This window comes from Pyxicephalus adspersus, chromosome 2, assembly GCF_032062135.1.
Source record: "Pyxicephalus adspersus chromosome 2, UCB_Pads_2.0, whole genome shotgun sequence".
Classification (NCBI taxonomy): Eukaryota; Metazoa; Chordata; class Amphibia; order Anura; family Pyxicephalidae; genus Pyxicephalus; species Pyxicephalus adspersus.
In genome coordinates, this window is record NC_092859.1 from 125903191 (window position 1) to 125912383 (window position 9193).

Consider the following 9193-nt stretch of genomic DNA (forward strand, 5'->3'; position numbering starts at 1 on the left):
GCCCTGCTCCCAGCTTGTCTGTCTCTACAGGCGGAGGGATCCGCTCTGGCCAAAGTACTGTTCAGCCAGGCAGCAGCCCTTGCATCGCTTTGGATGTGGTTCCTGCTCCCAGCACTCCTTTGCAAGTGCAAAGTAGTGCACGTCCTAGGGGTACTGTGGGAAGAGGTGCGCGTGTCACCATGCGTCCCTCTTGTACCCCCCGAGGGCGTGGCACTCGGCTGCCTCGTCCTAGGGCGGGACAGAGTTAGTTTGAATTCCCTGCGGCCAATCAGCTGCAGGGGATTTACTCAGTCTCCTATCAGACAGTGCCAGGTGGCGCAAGGTGATTGGTCATCCTGGCCATTTAAGGAGAGCCTGTCCATTACACCATTGCCCGATATAGCCTCTGTTACACAGTGTGCTTGGGTGTGTCTTGTATATGTTAAACTTTATCTGCTTGTCATCTCCTCAGTGACCTGGTCTGAATCTAACTCTGATTGAACTCTGCCAGCCCTGACCTCGGATTGTTATTGACCATTCTGCCTGCTGCCAGCCCTGACCTCGGATTGTTACTGACCTGCATTTGCCTTATCCTTCTGTACCTTGCTTGATTGAAATTAACCCTTGCTGTGCTGTGCTGTTTTGAATAAACCTGATTCAAGGATATCTGGAGTTGGTAGTGGTTTGTGTGCCCAGGCGCATTACAGTAGCAGTAGGAGGGAGCAGCAGCACTACTAAGCACACTATTACCAGTGGTAGCAGACCGAAATAGGTCTTGTTATGCATGTTTTCATAAGGTGATCTGTATCGGCAACTGTTCTAAATGAAGTAATTGAGAAAAAGAAGTAATTGCCCCACCAACAAGAACCCTACTGCCACTACCATAACCGCTAACAGTACAAGAGGAAGAAAAACGATCCCTAAAATTGAGAAACCACTCCTAGTGATTTTTTTGCAAAAAATAATAATTTCAAACCTGTTTTAAAAAAATTCTGAATTCCTGCTTGAGTTTTAAAAACATCCGCTGATAAAATTAAATTACTTTAGTATGACTTGTATATAAAACAGTGAAGGTTGTGTTTTTTGGTTTAGTAGATGTCCTATCTGCAATAAAATACCTTACATGCTTGATTGTAGTTTTTTAATTGCACTTACATGTCTTTGCTCCAGCTGGGATGTGCCATCTTCACTGGATCTTCTTCCTAGACTTGGGTCTTGGTCATCTAGATTGAATGGTCCACAATGATCTAACTCCCATGAGCTCATTCAATCCCAGCAGTCGCAGGGAAAGCCGGATGAGTTAGGTCTCTTGGCATAGTATTTTGTGACAAATGTGGACAGCGATCAGGCAGGTAAATGTTTTTTTGCAGATCATTGCCTGCCCCTTTCTACAATAAAGATCTGCATAATCATTCATTTTCAAACTGGAACTTTAATTCCTCTTTATAAACTCAAACTTATAGGAAGCCTAATGTGAAAGGAACTGGCCTTGTGGAACTTTTTTAACACAGGTTTGCACAGAAAAGCATATTTTTGCTGCTGCTGGTTCAGTGAACACAGTTTCACCTCATTTACTAGCCCAAGTAAATATTTTCTTGGAAAATCAAAATCCACTTTGTGATGTAAGTATGTATTAGCCCTTTACTAAATCAGCCATACTTTCTACTTCCTATAAAGAGCATCCTTCTAAGCAATAAGCAACACATTGCTCTATAAACTGGTGTTATAAAGTGCATAAAAAGCACAATTTTACTTTAGTCTTCGAATAAGAATTCCCTATCTGGTTATTTTTGGCTGTCTGTGTCCCACAGGAAAGATTTCACTTTCTTCCACGGATGCTTTGTGAAATTATGTGGAATTACTATCTTAAAAAATTGTTATGGGAACATATGTCCCTAATGGATAATTTACCCTAACTTCTTGCACTAATGACAACTGTAAACTGTTGGATTTCTCCTTAATTTCTCTGCCAGAGATAATGGTCACCAGAACAAATAGGGATACATTTAGCCAAAAACTACAAATTACAAACTATATTTTAGTAATTGAATGTTGACTTTGCTCATTTGGAACCCAGGCCTTGGTTTTTAAATTACACCCAAGGCGGCAATATTCACCATACAATGGCTATTCCTGGAATGAATGGTTTGCACATAATGGGAACGGGACAGCAGAAAATGAATCACTTGGCGAAGAGAGATATTTGGAATATCTTACACTTTATATATTTGGAAACTAAATTGTTTTTAAAAACTATGCTATGGTCTTCAGTGTCACCACATAGAAGACAAAAACTTAAAAAAGCAGAGAAAAGGAAATCCAAAAGTGTATAATTATAATTCCTGGTAAATTTTTTATACAGTTGAGTCAATCAAATGAGACTCGTAACTATGGGACAAAAGCTTTTGTTCAAATTAAACTTTTTAGGTTTTAATTTAATAATATTCTTAGTGAAGATTTATCATCCTTTTATCCAAACTTTTTGCACATTGGTTTCAATTAGAAAATGTCTGAATCAATTTTAATCACAATTCATACATTTTCTATGAACATATTAAATAGATTCTATGAATCCAATATTAAAAATCTGTGAATATTGGGTAAAATTTAGATGAATTGTGGGTGGCAACAATTATAAATAGAACATTAAGGGAGTCCATTTATAATTGTTGCCACCCAAGATTCACCTAAATTTTATCCACACACATTTACGCACAACTTTTCAGTGTACACATGAGTTATATTTTTACAATCGGCAATTCCTGATCAACATCTGCCCAACAAAAGGTAACCAAATTATTTTGCTCTGGGCAGCAGAGATGGAATATTTTTGAATGTTATAAATTATAGGCACTTACAGTTTAGTTTATGTGTAAAGTAACCCCCAAGGGGTAGACAACCTTTTTATGTGAAGTAAGACATTTTTTTTTCTTTAACACTCTTTTTTTTTGAAAAAAAAAAGGGTGACGTTTTCATCCCTGAAAATGAGAGCTTAGAGCCTCCTGGGCTACCCATGTCATGTCTTGGGAGGTTCCTGGCTGCTCCCTCTGCGCATGCCCGTAGCCAGAAGGAGGAGGAAGATGGACGAAGATGGTGGCTCATGGCGCTTCCTCCATGCTGAGATAGAGACAGGTAGCAGGATGGCCCAGGACCCAATTGAAGACATCTCCGACAGGATCGAGAGATCTAAGGAATTAAAGGTGAGTGAGGTTTTTTTTATGTTCAGTTTATTTCTGTTTGAAATAGGTTGGGTTTACTTTGCTTTTTTGTACCCTAAGACTTAGTTTACATGGACTGTTTCCCCAAAATTAAATTCATCATTTACAACACCATGTTTGAAATTTATATTCATTCTAGTGCACATAAGGGTGTTTTTCGCTGTAAAAAGATCACAGGTTGCATCATTTGGTGACTCCAAAAAAGCTAACACTCCCCTTGAACTGAATATATTTATGTGCATTTATAGACATTTATGAGTGTTTATAGGTGTTTAATGACATGTAAAGGTGTTTACCCCACTGCTCTCCTCTTTAACCTCTCTTAGCCAAAAAAAAAAAGGCCTTTTTTTAAATATTGCAAAAACGCCTATAAGCCCTGTAGGTGCTTTTCTAGGCTTTTTTAAGTCTAAATATTATTAGCTTTACTGTAAGTGTAAAGACTTTAAATTCGTTTTTTTATGTTTGCAAAGATAGAATGTTTAATAGAAAAAAAATTATTACAGAAAAGTTAGACATAAGAAAAGTATTCCATCTCTCTGAAGTATGCTACAATGATGTCTACCACAAGGTGGCACTGCTGCAGCATGATACCTTAAGTCCTGTTATGCACTGCCACCAGAGTTACATTTCATTTGTAGAATCCAGCATTCTTATCCTAAACATTTCTTGTTTAAGTTTTAATAAAAAGTCTAGTGAACTGATATGCTCAAATCAGGATGTATAGAAGATTTGGCCAGTGTGCTACAGGCAGAAATTTTCTAAATGGATTTACTGAATGGAAATGAACATGAGCAGGGGAAAGTTTCCACAAAGATAAATAGAATGCTTGCAGTGCAGATGGATGTATCATTTATGTTCCATAGTTTGCAGTCTCATTTTGCAGTGCATATTGAATTTGCTATTAATATTGTTTTGCTTCTTATAGTATGAACAACAAAATCCAATTTTTATTTAATTGATGCTAGTAATAATCTCATGTATTCTTATATACTGCAAGATACCCCCATAGCTAACCATATTGCCTGGCCAAAAACAAAGTACAAACAATTGAATATGGGAGAGCCTGAATGCTGTGTAAAGTCTTCTCCGACACATCCCAAACATCCTCATTGGGGTTAAGGTCCGGACATCACATGTGCAAAAGTGATGTCTCATTCTCCCTGGACCACTCTTTCACAAGTTATGTCTGATGAATACTTGCATTGTCCTCTTGGAATATATCCATGTCATCAGGAAAGAAAAAAACCATTGATGGAAAAACATGGTCATTTACTATATTCTGGTAGTCAGCTGACCTCATTTTTTGGGCAAATAACATTGCTGAACAAAGACCTTACCAACTGAAGCAACACCAGATCATACCTCTGCCCCCACAGGTACCCTAGATCATAAAACTGCCCCCACAGGTACCCCAGATCATAACACTGCCCCCACAGATACAGCAAATCATAACACTGCCCTCACAGGTACCCCCTAATCACAACACTGCCCTCACAGGTACCCTAGATCTTAACACTGCCCCCACAGATACCCCGATCCACACACTGCCCCCACAGGTACCCCACATAATAACACTGCCCCAGCAGATACCCCAGATCATATCACCACCCCCAGATGTACCCCAGATCATAACATTGCCCCCACAGGTACCCCAGATCAGAACAGATTGCCACTTTATAAATAAAGTGAACAAGACTTTGATGCAAAAGTGGTGAATAGGCTGAAAAGTGGCAATTTTTTCAGCTGACTTACACATAAATAGAGAAGTGCAGCACTGTGTAATAATACAGTCATGTTCATTCCTGTCTATATGAGCCCCATGGTTTAGTAGATCAGGTGTAAGATTTTTTTTTTACACAAAATGTTTTTTTATTGAGAAATAAAACAAGACATAAGTGTTACAGACATAATTATATCTCATATAACAATAAAATGACACCAAAAAAAGAAGAATAAAAAGGGGGACTAGAAAGGGAATAACAATAGGCGGTCCATTTTTCAGCATCTAGAATAATTAGCATTAAAGTAGCAGAACACAATAATAATATAAAAAGAAAAAACATAGAAACAACTTACAAACCCACTAGAGATTGTTCAAAATCAACACACATATATTATCTGAAAACATAAACATTTCCCACAGGTCTAAGATTTTTTAGGTGCACTGGTTTGAATTCATCAAAACTGCCAGATATACAGAATACAAGGTACAAATAATATCAAGTATTAGTACATACAATAATGGACTTTGGCCATAATATTTACAATCATTGAAAGTGATTGCATAATATTGTCTCTGATTCTGATGCGTTTCACTGATAGGTTTCCTCAGGGGACTTAAGCTGCATACACACCTGCAATTTTTCTCGTTGGAAAGGATCTTTCACGATCCTTTCCAACGAGAAAAGACTGCACGATGCATGACTGTACACACGGCAGACTTTCGCACGATAATTGGCCGATACCGATTATCGGGCGAGAAAAATTTGCCGTGTGTACGCAGCTTTACTAGAGAGACTCTTACTAGTTGATAGAGTAGTAACAGTAGAAAAACAATAGTAAAGAAAAATAGAACTGCTTAGCTAATGATTAGTATTGTTGAGGTACCAAATCTTGGAAAGTCAAGTGTTTTATTAAAAAGTATACTTCCCCATTTGATGTAAGGAGAATCAAGAAAAGGGGAAGAAATGTATACCAGATAGAATGATTTTAAAGGTACCAAATATCAAAGTAGGATAAAATTGTATTTTGGATATGAATAATGATGTGAAATGATAGCAGGCATATTGGGCTGGCATCAGGGCACATCTAGGTAATGTATACCTTTTCCTATATAGCTTACGTAGATGTGCCCTGTTGCCAGTCCAAGATGCCTGCTATAATTTCACATCATGATCCATAATAATCATGGGTCAACAATAAAACTCCTGATGAAGTAGACCAGATCTGAGAAACGCGTAGAGTTTCTCAGATACCCTTGATCCATCTGTTGACTACCCCATCATTATCAAGATTGGGCTAATAAAAAATGTATTGTTATTGGTAGCAGAAATTTGGTCTTGAGCTAGCATCCTATATATAAATATAGCAGGAGATTTATGTTTAGTGCCTTTTGAGGCCTCATTGTTTGCTTTTATGATTCATATGTGTATACAATGTGTTTACAACAAAACATAATACTTTTTAATATTAATGTGTGAATAAAAATTACAATTTTTATCTTACTTTGATATTTGGTAACTTTAAAATCTCTCTCTAGTATACTTTTCTTAATTCTCCTTATCTCAAATGGGGAAGTATACTTTTCAATGAAACAGTAGTACATATTGAGTAGGTATATCAATATGAATCAATGGGTATATCAATTGAGTGGGTATATCAATTAAATAGTGTAAAGTGTTCATTTGTGCTATAACATTGTATGTTTTTTTTGGTGTTACCTATGTGTATGGGTACATTGTGTTGTAGCATTGTATAGGTGTTTAAATATATTCTATATGTATGGGTATATATACACATGTAGGTTTATATGGGGCTAACACATATAACCAGTGAAAGAGGAATTTATCTCTCTCTACCTCCTTTTTAGTTATTCTTGAGTAATTCACAAGTAAAGCCTTCTTCCAATTCCCGACACTAGATGCTTTTATGCATGCTCATCATAAAGACAAAACAGACAAAAAGAGCTTCACCCTTCCCAAAAGCTTCTTAGATACATTAACCCAGTGTAACTCCACCTTTCTATCATGGGGGAACCCTTGAAATAATGGTCTTGTCTTCAGGGAACCCCTTCTATAATTACTATATACATAACTCAGAGTACATTAGTGTGGTGGTCAGTAGGAAGAATACCTCTTACATTGCTGGCCAGTGGGAAGAATGTCACTCTTATAGATAGCCAAAAAGATGGCCTGAGAGTCACAAATTGCTCAGTAAACCTCTATCAACCTCTGGAGGAACCCTGGTTAAGAAACACTGCACTAACCAGAACTGTAATTACCTCTCCACTTTGCAATATGCTCTTATCTGCTTTTTCTGTGTGAAGGCAGCAATTACTGTTCTTGGCAGAAGAATCCCAAATGGAAAGGTATATCCACCCTTATCTTGCACCATATTCTTCCTATTAGCAGAAACATTACAGAGCTAATCACCTTGTCTCCTCCCTAATTTCTGAGCATAGTACTGGTTACATGACTCTCTACCTTTTCTCCCTCATATATTTCTCTGATTAAGGCTATGTACATACGCTAGATTTTTGTTGTTGGAAATTATCTTTCACAATCATTTCTAATTACAAAAGACCGAAAGAATGAAAAAACGCTGTACATACAGCCCTGTTCTTTGGAGAGGGGAGTGGGGAGAATGAGCGAGCAGCACCCCTGTGCACTCCCCTCCCTTCACTTCCATTGTGGTCATTGGTCTTCCAGGACGGATACATGAATGACGGCTGACTGCCCCTGTACACACACCAGATTGTATTCTAAGATCGACCCTGAGGCTTGTACCGGCTGAGAATCATCTGACGTATTTACGTAGCCTACGTCCTGCAGCATTGGCTCAGTCAATGTCTAAAGGGCAAGGTTGCATATATTGCTTCTCACACTAGAACGGTCATGCCATTGATGCCTATGCCTATTAACCGTATGTATGTAAATAAATGCAGAGATGCCACCACAGTGTTTCTTTGCTTCTGCAGAAGTTTTAAAATGAAATCAGTCTGTGTTATCGCTGTAAACTTAATAGATCAGAATTATGTGTATACACCTATGTTTACCTGTACAGTACAAGCACAGATCTGTCAGCTTGCACGAACATGTGCTTTCCTCTATGAGCATACTTTTTTTTTTATCATTTGGGAAATGCCATTTCAAAGCTTTCCTTGCATTCAGTGAGTTTTGAAGGACAGAATACCAACAGCAGTCTGCCAGCATTAAGTCAGGTGGCAAAGAAATCTATAAAACCCATTAGCAATCCTCTCACATATCCCAGACTCCTGAGATCGGATCAGTTTAGTAGTGCAGGTCTCCTACATATTCTCGCCAAGCTCCTGTCAGTAAGTGGAATGATTGGCCAGTGTATCTAATAGTAATGAAATGACCTTATTCATGTACTGGGGGGTCCCAGGTTTTACAATTGCCAGGGGAAGAGGTGTATATTGTAGGAGAGTGAAACAAACTGAGCAATTTTTGATTCCCCTTCACATTTTGACAGTGCCAAAGGTCAGAGAGTGAGAGTGAGACACACAACAATTAAACAAAATTAACATTAAAGCGAACTAATGTCATGGAATAAAAATTTGCAATCAGACATGTCTTCAATGCAGAAAGAGGAGATGCCCATTCTGCAATAAATCACACTTACTTGCCTGGTTGCTGCCTTCTATTTGGAAAATATGAGAGGCATGCGCAGCTCAGCATACAATGATGACATGCGCTGGGTATCCTGCCATTCCCCAGGGCTGCCAGGACTAAATGAACTCCCACACCCAAATGCCATCCCAGCCTGGCTAATCAAGATGGCAAAAGGTCAAAACCAGGAAAAGAAAAAAGGACATCGCCTGTCGCTTCTGCATTAGACGACCTCCCTGATTGCAAATATTTTGAAAAAGGGTTTATTTCTGCTTCAATTTAAAATTAGTGTAATCAATAACATATTTAATTTTGCAAGATTCTCATTTCTTTTCAAGTTACTTTACTGTTGATCTTCCTTGTTATCTCTCTTTCTGACAAAAATAAACTGAAAGAATTTCAAACAAAAATTGAAAGCTAAACATGCAGATGTTGTTCCAATATTTACTTTCAAACTAATGTTCTCCCCTGCTATACTTCTTTTCCATCACAGGATGTCTTCAGTGTGGTAGCCAACATCATTTAAACATCTGCATCTGAGCCCAGGCTGTCCTACCCACCCCTGCATGTAATAAAGTCATATCTGTGTCATTCTGCTTTCTCCTCCTATCAACAGGCACCTTGTCATTACATAAACTGGGTCCTTCT